The following is a 13,767-nucleotide window of genomic DNA, read 5'->3' on the forward strand; positions in this document are numbered from 1 at the left end:
TCATGCAATACTTCAATTTGACATCTCCCCCACATAGCTTTAAAAATGGTATGAATGCTGGTTTGACCTCAGTCACAGAGTATCTGTATTTTTGAGAAAGATTTTAACATTCACAAATTTGGCTTTCATCATAGCCCTTAGTGCAGCATGAGTGCCGCTGAACCAATGGCTGTGCATGGGAAACTTATGCTTTCTGAATTTGTGGCACCCCCACTGGTATAGTTTAAAGTCCCTTAAATCAAATATAACAATATTTTTAATTTAAACTGTACATTACAGTCTTAATAGTAAGAACAACATGCAGAATTTAGCCATCCATCAAACACAGACAATGGTGAGGAAAATCAATTAAAAAAAAATTCACATGTTGACTGTATGTGTGTGAGCAAGTGCTTGGGACAGGCAACTTTGAGTATTCACAAAGAAAAGAATGAGAACCAGAGTGGGTTTTTGAGCAAAATAAGAAAAAAGGCCCCTGACTGGTCCACCTCTTTTTCAATAGAGGGATTAAGTTTCTTTCTCTTTACTCCCTCTCTCAAAAGAAAGCCGGGGGAGGGAGAGGGAAAGAAATGGAAGGAGACTAAAAAAGCTTCAGAAAGAAAAAAAGAAAGAAAGAAAAAGGAAAAACTGAGAGAAAGAAAGAGGCATGTGATAAACATTCACCTAATGCAGGCAATACTTTTGGTAAACAGGAGATTGACAGCAAAAACTGATTTAAAGATGGAAGTGAAAGAAAAAAAAAAGACCAAAGTGCAAAATCAAAAAGTAGGAAAAAATATAGGATTGAAAGGAAACTGGAATCTTTATAGCTGATCAAAGCACTTCCTTCCTCACACTCACCAACCAATGATGCCCCTTGGGAAGGAAAAGGGGCTTACCTGGTGAATGCACGGCAAGAAAGCTCAATAAAATAGTGACAATGTGTTATATATACATTATATAAACTTCTGCCTTAGGCTACTGAAATATGAAGCTCATGCTCCATGGTCAAAAATTTAGAGCCATTACATATTTCCGGTTTTCTCATTTATTTTCCTTATGACACACTAACATGTCTTTTGTGAATGATACACAATCAGATGGTGAGCTGCTTTGTGCCCTTACATTTTTCAAATATCTTAACATTGTTCTACCACAATGTCAATAAAGCTGGCCTTACCACAACTCATTACAAACGAGTTAACACCCTTGCCGTCCAATATTCCCAACTGGCTATACAACGAATTAAATTTGTTTTCGTTGCCCAACTCCCTTTTTTTCCCCTTACTTTTCCTCTCCCCCTCCAAAGCAGCCAAGAACAGTTAACTGGAAACAGGATTCATATCCAAATATGAACATTTGGTTTTTGGATCTCTAATATCTTTGAGTAGTCAGTTTAGCCAGTCTATGTGTGTGTGCGTATGTGGATTTTGTAGAAAATCCAGTTAGCCAACTTTGCAGAAACTCAGACACTTCGTCAACTGTTGAGGGAGGGGTAGAGGGAAAAGAAAAGAAAAAAAAAACTGGAGTGGAATGGGAAAAAGAGCGGCGGTTTCTCGGTGGATTAGGGAGTCAAATGGATTGGAAAGAGTGTTTAGAGTGTGAGAAGCCCAGAAGAACACACGCACACTTCCTGAAACTGTCACCAGCTTTGTGTTGTGGTCAAATCAAGGTGACAGGCTGGTGAGCAAAAGCCTCCAATGAAATGGCTTCTGAACTGGCAAGTAATGCTTTTTTCTAACCCCTCCCCCCAAATACCCTATACTTTTAAATCAACGTGTCTAATTTAACCTTCTGACATGCGTGACTAACAAATGCACAATAATTAATTTAGTTCTTAGCTTACACAAATAGTTTTGTTCCCCCCCCCCCCCCGCCCTCGCCACAGAATAGTTATATTGGGATACATATTGGTCAATAACAAGCTTTTAGATATTAATCGTGATGCCAAAAAATTGGTTACACAGCTGTTAAACCCAGAAATATCTAATATTAATGCATTTTTACATTTAGTAATAAATTCTCTAAGAAACTTGTAGATTATATGTTTTACTAATGTGTCATTTTTATACGCACTTTCTCTATAAAGCCACCTCAATCTGCCTGTAAATTAACAGTACTAAAATGCTGATCTTTTGATGCACTGCTAGAAGATATCACTTCTTTCACCTCTGATGCACGAGAGGGAATTTACAGAAGACAAATCAAGCTTTTGCCTACTAAACCTTAGCAAAGCCCATCTGGACACATCACCATCACACGCTCTGGATTTCTTTTCCTTCCTCTCTTCCAATCTCTGTCTCACACACAACTCACTCTCAAATGAGCCAGGCAGGCCCTGCAGCACAAATGCTGTCAGACCACATCGGCTCTACTTCCATTAGCCATCTTAAACATAACATCCCTGCAACATCCCCACTTCACTAAGCTATGAGAACTAAATCGTGCATTTCTCTACTGCTTACTGCGGGAACTAAAAAGCTCCTGTTTGCGTCAGCCTCTCTTCCTGCCACTTGATCCCTCCACACACTCAAGACTGTTAACAGCATCCTCCTTTAATGCTCCCATACATTAAAGCCAATCACACTGTCTCTCCTGCTCTATTGTGCAAGAGAAGTGCATTATTGCAGCTCACAGTCACGTAGACTACATACTCCCTCTCCTTGTATCAGCTCACCTCCTGTTTTCTATTTCTGTTTTCTTACTGACGCCTAGTTTTTCTCCACTTTTACTAGACAGAATTAATCCCATAGCTATTTGATAAAAATGTACACGTGATTAATGCGTTCATAAAGAAATCCACACACACAGTCTCTCTGTGGCTAAGTCCCTGCTCCCTCTCTTCTTTCACATGTTTGTGAGAGACGCAGGCGTTGGCCATGAATAGATGAACTGCACACACTGTGATGCTCTCCTCCCTAATCTCTGAAAAGACAGTTAAAGAAGGGGCAGCGTTCTCTCACACCCTCTCCCCTTTTCATTCAGTTGTTCGTTTATCCATGTCTATCCGTCGTTCGCTCGGGAGGACCAGACAAAGCCGCAAATGGCATTCCCCTTCACGTTCACTTCCCCTCCTCCTCTCCTCCTATCTTCTTTCTCCCGTATTCATCTCTTATTTTTCTTGCCTCCCATTTACTCCCTGCAATTATGCTGGCACGCACTTGTCCACCTCTACCTCTCCTTTTTCTTTTTTACTCTTCCAACATCAGCATTCATCGACTCCCCCACCCCCCTTCATTTTATGTTCAACAAAAACTATTTAACCAAACTATAAACATCCAATATCTCCTCTGTGTGAATAATCCAGTGGTGCACATTCTTTGATTTCTTTTCAATCAACCTGCTAACATTTTATTGTAATGTGCAAGAAAAGGTGCTAAATTATTTATCCCTTGCACAAGATATGTCGGCGCAATCAATGAACATGGATTTAAGCATTTTCTATCCACTTAAAACCTCCACAATCTTTAAATGTTACATTCATATTTATATTATAGCCATATATATAAAATATATATATGGCTGTTTCTGTATATTTATATTAACAGAAACAGCCATGTTTTGCTCAATTTCTTTATCCACAGCTTTTCCTGCTGTAAACTTATAACAAATTCCCATCTCACTTACAACAAATTAGATGAGACAAAACACAACACTGTCTCTTTCTGAACATGATGAACAAATTTCTTGTAAGACAAACTGAGAAGAAGAAAAAGGGGTAGACACATCTTTCATATAATCAGCTGTTGGAAAGGGTTACTGGTATTACCTATGCTAAGAAGAGATCCGTTAAATTATCTATGACACAGTCCGAAATTACATCTTTCTTCAGTGATGTCTAGCAAAGGCAGACATGGCTGACTGGAGAAAGAGAAAATTATGGGTTGTCTTTGCCTTATGCTTTATATTACCAGCAACTGCTGTTTCATTAGTGTGGGTGGAGAGACGCAGCTACACCATGTTTCTCAGTGATTACACTGCTCTGACTGCAAACATCACAGATTTTTAAGACTTCCGATGACTCGTCCAATCTTCAAAGACAAATAGCACTCCAGGGCAATTTGTATTGTTCAACCAAATGACTGTATGAATCAAAGTATGAATCTCCAATTTCCTCCCTTTTCCCTGTTATTTGCAGTCCTTCCCCTCCTCAGTTTATTTTAGAGCATGCACTCATCTAATTTCCCTCTGCTCCCTTCCTCTGCCTGCCTGTCTCCCTCCATTCCTGCCTTTCCTTCTCTGTCTATTTAACTACCATGGCAACAGGTGATGTAGAGACTCTCACAGGACCATGTCTCATTGCAGATAATGCAAACACACATTCACCCACACGCACATTGTGGCAGGACTCTTTCGATCGATGAACCATCCAGAAAGTATAGCAACGCTCACACGAGGAGCGACACGGAGAAAGTGTGAAAGTGAGAACAAAAGAAACTGAGAAGCGTAGGAGAGAGGGTCAAATGAAATGATAGAGATGTAGGTGGGGAGCCAAGAGTGTGACAATGGAGCTGAAGCAGATCACCCACACATGTCCTAACACCATCTAAGCCGCCTGTGCATCCATCTGCTACAACTTGCATCTATGTTTTATTAGAGTATGAGAAAAAACAAAATTTCTAGCATCTGGATAATCTTTGATATTTTGCAGAACATATACATTTGAATAATATATTTATATACGTGTATATATTTAAAACAATACATTTTGAAGTTCATGTTTAGTGTAATAAATTATTTTCATTATGAGGCATCTGTATGAGCATTCCTCAGAGTGCAATTAAATCACATAACTACATAATAACTTCTGTTAATATCCTGTTTCGTGAACGGCTTGTGTTTATTTTAAACTACCACGCCAGAGGAAAAACCATTGTTTCTTTGTTCACTGCCTTCATTTGTTCTGTTTCCTAGTTGTATTGTTGTCAGTGCATTTTGTTTTTATTAATTAAAAAAATTACATGAGAACACCACATAGAAGCAGAAAAAACAATAACGATCACAGAACAGGTATATTGATTAGAAGTGATACAGCAATGTAAAAGAGGCGGACCTCTAAAAGATCCTGGAAAAAATGAAAAGAAGGAGCGTAACTGGGTATCAGATTGAGTGGAATTTTGTGGTTGAAAATACAGCAAACAGAAGTGCAGTGCAAGTTATTGATTGTTAGCATTAGTATGTGATCTCAGAACATGCTTTTTTAAAAATTATTTTGTACCATTCAGTTTTTAAAAAGTGCGCATTAAAAAAAAAGGCTACAGTTTTTTGTAGGTTGGTAGTTCTGTAGGCAGCAATACACGCAAGCGTACTTTTTATGACAAAACATGGTAGAATGTCTAAAAAGCAGTTCAGTTGTTCTTTATAGTTACAAAACTATTCAATAATCCTGTATACATTTTATGTACAAGAGAGCTATTTTTGGAGGATTGAGAGCTGAATGTGGCTCACATAAGTGCACAATTAGTAGCGCTAGAGCTTTTAATGCTGACCTGCAGTGAGCTGAAAACACTAGAGCTGCCTCGTGTTGAGTGGCTTTGCGTGAGAAGGGGATCAATGCTGGTGTGTTTGTGTATGTGTGTATGTTAGTGTGAAGCTGGGTTAAATATCTCTCGCTAGTTGCACACATACATTTCCACACACAGTTCTGTAGCTGGGTCATGCATTCAGATTAAGTCCATAAGACATGGATAACCTATATTAATGTGTTTCCAAGGGAAACATGTCAACTGAACTGATAGACCTCAGTACAGAACCCACACACAGAAATAGGAAGATGTGCACTGAGGCATACATGCAGTGGAGGTGATGGATTAACAAACCATGCAAGTACCCCAAAGCTGATATTACATAATCATCTGGAAGGTTTGGAAGAAACAACAGATGGTTGTCATAAACATGGAAAGAAAGGGAGAGAAAGATGGATTTAAGGGGAAAAAAGGATTTTATGTGTTTTAGCTTATTAGAGATTACACTATTGCCTTTTTTATTTTTATTAAAAGGACAAAATCATTATAAAAATGTAAAACCTTATGGTAAAGGTGATAGAAGTCCTTTAAAAAGAGAATGATAATTGTCAGGCAATACAGTTTTCTTTTTTTTCTTGCCTTAAACTTTTTCAGCTTCATTTTAAAACAGCATTATTGGTGTAACACACAGACAATGTTATTAGATTAGGGAATTCAAACCATTATGGTTCTTATTTTCATTGCAAAAATCTGTTTTACTATATTTACAGCAGGGTACAGAGCAGCGTTTGAGAAACGGGAAAATCTCTCCAATCTCTCCTTAAATCTTTCTTTACAAAGCATTGTGAGGCATTGTGAGGGTGGATAAGCATAGTGGAAGCTATGTAGATGGGAACATTGTGCCAAAAAACAGGGCCAGGCAGTGCCTTTGTTCTGCGCATAAATAAATGATTGCTTCATTTGGGCTGGTGGCTTCAATAGACTGTCAGAACAAGCAACATAATCAAGTGTTCAATTGAAACAAACAGGAACTTTTAAACTGAATGAGGACCTGTCTGTCTCTTGGGGAGTGAATAGGGTAATAAGCCTCTTCAGATGCTCTGAACATGCACACACTAACACACACGGCATAGCACAAACTCAACCAACCCATCACACGCTCACAAACGCACTTCTATAACAACTAATTCCCTCTTTCGTATTCACATATGCACAAAGTTTTAAAAAAACAAAAAACACAAAAAAACAGCTCGCACTTAAGCACAACAAGCCTCCAACTCACTAGATTTGGCATGCACACACACACTTTCTGTTGCAGGGACCTGGTAGCCCCAGTGTGGTCGTTCTTAAACAGAGCAGTCTTATTTTGAACGACAGGACCCCATGGTGAGAGAAACACAAACAGCGGAGACAGTAGAGTCTAAAGTCTTTACACAACCCGTCACTCTGTCAGAATTTCCCTCCATTTAGTTTCTGACATTCTCTTTCTGCTCTACTGCCCCACATATTTTCTTCTTTTAACCCTTTATCCCTTTCTTCTACCTCCAGTTCTTTTGGTGACCTCTACGGATTAAACTACCTCTGCAGCACGCATGCGCCCAAATGTTTGCTCACCACATCTGAGTTTAGGGCATTATGATAAAGGTGTAAAATAGGAATTTAACCCCACATGGATGCATGTATATAAGCATTAGATCATTTCAAACTGGCTGCCCTCCTGAACTAGGTTATAAAACAAAGGTGTTGTTGTGGTATAGAAAAAGCTCTTAAGCATCTTTTCGTAATAATTAAGTATGCAAAGACCTGCTTGTCACTTCATCATATTCACACTATTGTTGCCTTTGAGCTTACAACTGACCTCATGCTTGAATATATGTTTTACAGGTTACACAGAATATATTAACAACCCAAACTCCAGTCAAATAGTAGTTCTTAACATTGTTGGACATTTTTTAAATACCTGTCTAAATAAGCTGGATTCAGCAGTGGATTAAAAGGAATTCAGCGCTCAGCAACGAGTTTAGGAAAACTATTCAGCCTCTCTCTCTTCTCAGTCTGAATGCTGCATTACCCTGAGGAGTGAAAAAAGAAAAACCCAAAAATGCTCCACCGGCTTTTATCGGCAATACATTTAAGATGTCAGCACTAGTTCATAAATGTCATTTGCTGTAGCAAAGAAAAGTGACTACTGGTCAGTTGCATACTAAGAAGAGTCTAATAAAACTGAAGTAAATAAAAACAAGTTCTCTGCCTAAAAGTGATTTCTCCAAAATGCACAATTTTGTGGTGTAAACCTACTAAACGACCAATATAATTTTGCTTTAGATGCACTATGCTATACTGTAGAGTAAAATTAGGCCTTCTTTAAATCTCTCTTAAAATTGAATATATTGAATGATATTGCATGAGCTTTGCTTACTTAAAAGTGATTCTATACAACAGGAACAAAAAAGAAAATTAGATGATGTAAGTAGGAGGATAAGAAATAATTTATCCCAAAAGCTTGAAATGACTTTAACGTCAATAACTAAAAACTCAATAAAGCTCAATAAAACAAATGCAATATCACAGAATAAAACAGGGCAGACAGGGGCCAGTTATAATAAATTAATTAGCAATCAATATCAATTTTATTGATATAGCAACAAATTACAATAGCAGTCGCCTCAAGGTGCTTTATTTTGAAAAGGTAAAGACCCTACAATAATAGGATAGAATTAAAAGTTAAATAGGTATAGTAGGTATGAGGCCTTAAAGATTTTCTATTCTTGTGGCACTGGAGCTGAAACTGATGTTAGATTAAGTGTTCAGTGTGCAGAAGGTCTACATTATCCATTAATTATCCATAGTCATTCACCACAGCCACGGCCATTTGATGACCTCTGTGTCAGACAGTGTGTTGATTCATGCAGCATCAGCAATGACAAGTTCCCTCAGTGAGTTAACATGGATGTTTTCCAACAGCTAGTAATTCAATACTCAGACCTCAGAAACGCTAATTCTTAGTAACATCTCTGTGATTACACTGAATTTCAGTGGAAACTAGTGCAATCACTCCACATTTATTTTTACCACTCAGAATAATGTTCTATGTCACCCTAAAAATCCTGAAGCCAGGTACGGTCACACTCTGGTCTGTGAGTGTGGCAACATGAAGCACATTCAGCTGCACGCACTCTGCTCCTTCTCCTCACCATGCAATTACTGACCACGTTATGAAATAACAAAAATGCCCGACCTAGTGTTTTGACATTTCTTGTTTTAACTTTAACCTAATTTAGTAAAAAAGAATCATTTTGATATTGAAAACTGCTGATAGAAGTGAATGACCTCTAACCTAAATTCCATCAAAATTAAATGCAAAACTAATAACTTGAAGGGTAACTCTCTGATCAAGCATCAGAGAGACATCTGAGCTCTGACGGCCTCAGGCACAGCAATTCTATTATGAGGCATAGTTATTTATATATATTATATATATATATGTATATATAACTATATATATATAACTATATATAACAAAGGATCTGTTTCATGGCCAGCTCAGTTTTCTTTAGCTGAAACCAAACATCCTCTCTATCCTGCCACATTTCTTTACATCCACAGAAGATATACTATATACAAATCAACATAAAGTCTGTAGAGATAATACAGTTTTAGCCCACTTTGCAGTGTCATAGTTTCCATGTCTGAAAGTAAGGAGGATGTGCTTGGGTAAACGAGAAGACATCCATGGGCCGTCCAATCTGTTATGACCACGCAGACTTGTCAACGCAGAAAATGCACTACAATGCCCCAACAATTCATGTCTCCTCCAAGTGTGCATAAAAAAAGTTATGAAAACAACTATTCATCTGTGGTGTCCACAGCTGTCCCCCCGTATGTCCACAAGCAAATATAATCCTAGCCTTGACCGCTTCAGTAAGGGGATCTGGTGGGTCTGTTATGCGGTGGTTCCACTTGTCCCCTCGATATGAAGGTTCGCTGGAAAGCAAAATGTTTTTCTAACTGATCACTTTCATTTAATAATGAAACATTTCTACAGTGGTGGAAGTAGTCTCTTGCAGGTTATCAGTGCCCCCTACATAGAGACAGAGTGTCAAAAAAGCCTTAATATGCAAAAGCCAGAATTTGAACTGCCCTTCATAGTCACTACAGCTCAACTCAGTTAAAAACCTTAGGAAGGTCGGGTAGTGACTTCATCACTGGTGCAATGAAGCAGCTCAGGCAGCAAATGGTAACCCAACACCTTACTAAGATCGCAGATGTTGTTTTTTCCTGTAATTTATAACCTGTCTGTAATTTTAGGGAGACTTTTTCAGGAAATAAATCTCCACTTTTAAGGAAAACCCCAGATTAAGTTAGAGCCATGTTATCAGTTTCCATCTCTTAGTGATGATACTCAATCCCTGTGATGTCATATGTCTGAACTGTGTCTAACATGCACAGACCTCAAGTACCACGTCCTCTGGGAGCCCTATCATGCTGCGGCAGATGGACAGTATAGATTGGATTCCTAAGTGACAATGCAGACACAAAAGCATGGAAACATGTGAGCGCATGCAACAACACTCCCAAAGAAATATTTTCATTTGTTACCCAAGCACCCTTTTCCCATTTTAAAATTCATCTCCTTACTCTTAAAAAAACCCCCTCCTTATATTTCTGACTTTCCCACCAAGTTTGATCATGTTTAATTGACTATTGTGGCAGATGGGATGGCCGACGGTCTGTGGGACTCAATGTCATCATTGTGGAACTGAGCGAGAGATTAGCAGTTAGTTAGCACTAGTGAGCGATGACAGCTGGCGCTGTTAACCTCCCCTCTTTCTGCCTCTCTCTCTCCCTCTCTCACACACACTCACACTCAAACAGGAAATGCTGGAGTCGAATCAGCCCTTAGACAGGCTCAGCAATTATACACATGAAACATACTGATCAGTACTTAGAGCTTGTCAATGAAGCGCTAAATAAACGTGTCCTGGATTTATCATGAACACACTCTGGGAAGATCCTTTTACGGCTTTGCTTTTAACTTAAAAAGGAAGGAAAAGGTTATATTTTCAGCATCAATCAAATCTCCAGACTCTCCGAATGTACAACAGAGGACCATTTCAAATACAAAAATGTCTCTAAAATCCAGCTCTGTGACTCAGAGAAGCTTGACTGACAACAGACAGGATCATAACATGACAGCTCACTGCTTGTCTGCTTTGCAAGAAAGCCAAGACACGAAAGCTTTGCCACTGAGGCAGAGAAAACATTCATCATGTGATTTGACCCGAAAAAATGACTACAACAGCTGCTTAGAATGGCTCCAGTTTCATTAAGGCATCTGAAGTGCTTCACACAGCTTTGGCAGCAGTTGTTTATTTTACATTTTGTTACAAGAAAAAAAAATCCCAAATGGACACACACCTGATGATGCTTCTTAATGAATCACTTCTACTTGTCCAGTTATTAAATAACTTCTGAACTCTTACAAAAGCCTGAAACCAGAACTAGTTCTGGTTGTCTAATGTCTGTTAAAATGTACTGATGCTACTCAGGAAGGAAAATGCCAAATTAGGCAGATACTTGAGCCTTAAAACCTCTTCAAGTGCCAAAAAAGACCCCCAGTTTTCTCTTTGGTCTTTGCAGTTTGTTTGCCAGAAAGATTACACGAAAGCTACAAAGTTACATTTCACAAAACTACTTGGAGTGGTGAAGCATAGGCAAAAGAAAGAGGAAACCCAATAAATTTGGTGTAAAGCTGGAAATCGGTAAACTGGCCCAGGGATTCTCTCGTTAAGCATCCTTTTAGTATAAATATAATTATGCAGACAAAGAACGTTCACGTGTTTACCCAACTGTGTTGCTGCTGGTGAACAGCTGCTTGAGAGCAGAAAGTTCAACTAATAATGCTATAACACAAATGGCAGGGTAATTTGATCATCCCAGTAAGGGTTTTCTCGGAAAAGAGAAAAGCTGTAGTGGCTGTAAGGTATGTGGGCACTCAAGAATCTGCAGAAATTGTGTTCATTACTTCAAATTTTAAGAATTTCATAGAGTCTGTAAAATGACTTAATGTGCCAACATGCTATAGTTTCCAAATAAGGATGCTTGGGATAACAGCACTGGAACAATAGAAACATTTGAGGGGTGGAAACGCAACACAAAATTCACCATCAAGTTCTGGTACTCTACCAGTTTTATATATCACGATACTAGACTAACCAAAGCACACAATCAAAAATTGTAATCACTACCAAATAAAGTACAAATGCAATTTCAAGATGGCTCACAAACTGAGCACTAACACACATGCCCATAAACACCGGCACATGCATATATATCCCTGTGAGCACACACATTTGTATTATGCAGCCAGTGTCCAACGAGATATTATTAAATTACCTCCAGGGATCCCACCAGGACTACCATGCCTGGTCACAGCAGACCAGAGAAGGGAAGCTAACAGGGCTCATGTTGCTACTCAACCATCTTCAGAAAGCTGTCTCTTCCATGACTGCAGGGAGACTGAGGGTGTCAGTTACTTGGCTCCTTCATCTGGGTCAAATCAAGTTCAACAACAGACGCTTCTCACAATCTTTAACACAGCATGTTTTGACATGATGCTTGGGAGTTGACTTGATATAAACAGTTGCATGCTCCTTAATGTGCTGAATGAATCCTATGACTGTAGGAGTATTAGAATCCATTCAAAACACATTTCTGTCAATCCAGAATAAAGCTGTTTTTCCTAATCCCCTTATTTTTTTTAAAGAGAAATAACAAGCGTATGACAGCAGTGTGTCTGACAGTCTCCTGCACAACATATCCTGACATAAAATAAACTAGAAATCCCTTTCTTTGATCTAATATTAAGAGGGCAAAACAGAGAATTTGGGCTTGAGCTTTTGCCTAACATTCATCTTGTTTTGACATGGCAAAATATTAACTAAACATGAACTAAAAATAAAAATCCCCAAAGATTAAACATGCAAAAAGCACAGCCAGCATAGGCCTTCTTCAAATTCATCTGCTTTTCAACAGGGGTAATTTAATACACCAACTATGAACAGCTGGAGGCAGATTTAATTCAACTGATTGTGTGCATTACTGTTCCATGTTTTTAAACCACAGACCACCAGTTGCAAGGCAGCCAAAACATGGGTAAAAGTATGCCAAACAGCACGTGTAATGGGATTTCATTCTACAGCCCTGGAAATTTGTGAAAACACAAACAGACCAAGCAAAGGACTGCAGAGTATAACGACTCGGCCTGAATTTTCCCCTAAAAGAGACTTGAACATGGCTATAAGGATTTTATCTTTTTGTTTGCAGTAAATGATCCTTTTCATCATTCCTCTTTTTCATAGGGAATTACTAAGCAGCACTAAAGTAATTTAATATACCCAAACAAGTCCACATCCCAAGTACAGTGGTATATGTTGCCTGTGGTACTAAGAAATACTTGCTACAAGCAAGTAATTGTGTAGTCACCGAGCAACACCTTTCTTGCTCTTCGGGAGTAACAAAAGAGTAGGAAAGGGAGGTAACATGATACAGATGGATAGTGTGAGTCTACTATTGCTCTCAGACGGTGTGTAACACAGTACTCTTTGCCACTCTATTGCTTAAAACCGATGCCCTTAAACAAAGAAGTATTTCTATGGAAATAAATTCCATAACCACCATATTGAAATATATTTTATTGCTGCTAATTATGCCTGTATGATGTAAGGAAAACTTTGCAATGGTGACATGATTCTCATTATATATAGTGTGCATATTAGCTGACCAGTTTGTATGTCTAACTGATCCCAAACATTGAAAAGCCTATAACAGCTGAATTAAAATAATATATATATATATATATATATATATATATATATATATATATATATATATATATATATATATATACACACACACATATACACGTGTGTGTGTGTGTGTGGAGCGTGTGAATGAAAATTACTGCTCTTATTCACTGCATTTTAGACCGCATTTTGCAAGGTGTTTATTGAGAATGTTTATACTGACAAGACAATGAAAATAAGATGTATTGGTTAGCAGTACAGCGAATCAGATAGCACCTTTTGTCTCTCAGCTACTACTCAGAGTGCCTGTGTAACAATGCAATATGCATTTATCATCTGTCTCTATGTGGAACAGCTTTCAGTACTGTCCAGAGTACCTGTGTGTTACTGTAGCTGGATGATAAAGGAAATAGGTAAATTGCACAACTGTTTTTGGTTCACAATTTGGGTAGAGCTGTGTTTGCAAATAATGCACAATTTGCCTTTATACTTTGATTAAGGAAATAAAAATCACCAAA

The 13,767-nt window shown here is 38.3% G+C and overlaps 1 protein-coding gene across 2 annotated transcripts in view; it reads right to left on the bottom strand.

The window, feature by feature from the left end:
• The window catches only part of LOC134630308 (frizzled-3-like), a 32,317-nt gene that overhangs the window by 16,146 nt on the left and 2,404 nt on the right, over nt 1-13,767 (bottom strand). The window lies entirely within an intron of this gene.

The sequence above is a fragment of the Pelmatolapia mariae genome, linkage group LG1 (genome assembly GCF_036321145.2).
Source record: "Pelmatolapia mariae isolate MD_Pm_ZW linkage group LG1, Pm_UMD_F_2, whole genome shotgun sequence".
Taxonomy (NCBI): domain Eukaryota; kingdom Metazoa; phylum Chordata; class Actinopteri; order Cichliformes; family Cichlidae; genus Pelmatolapia; species Pelmatolapia mariae.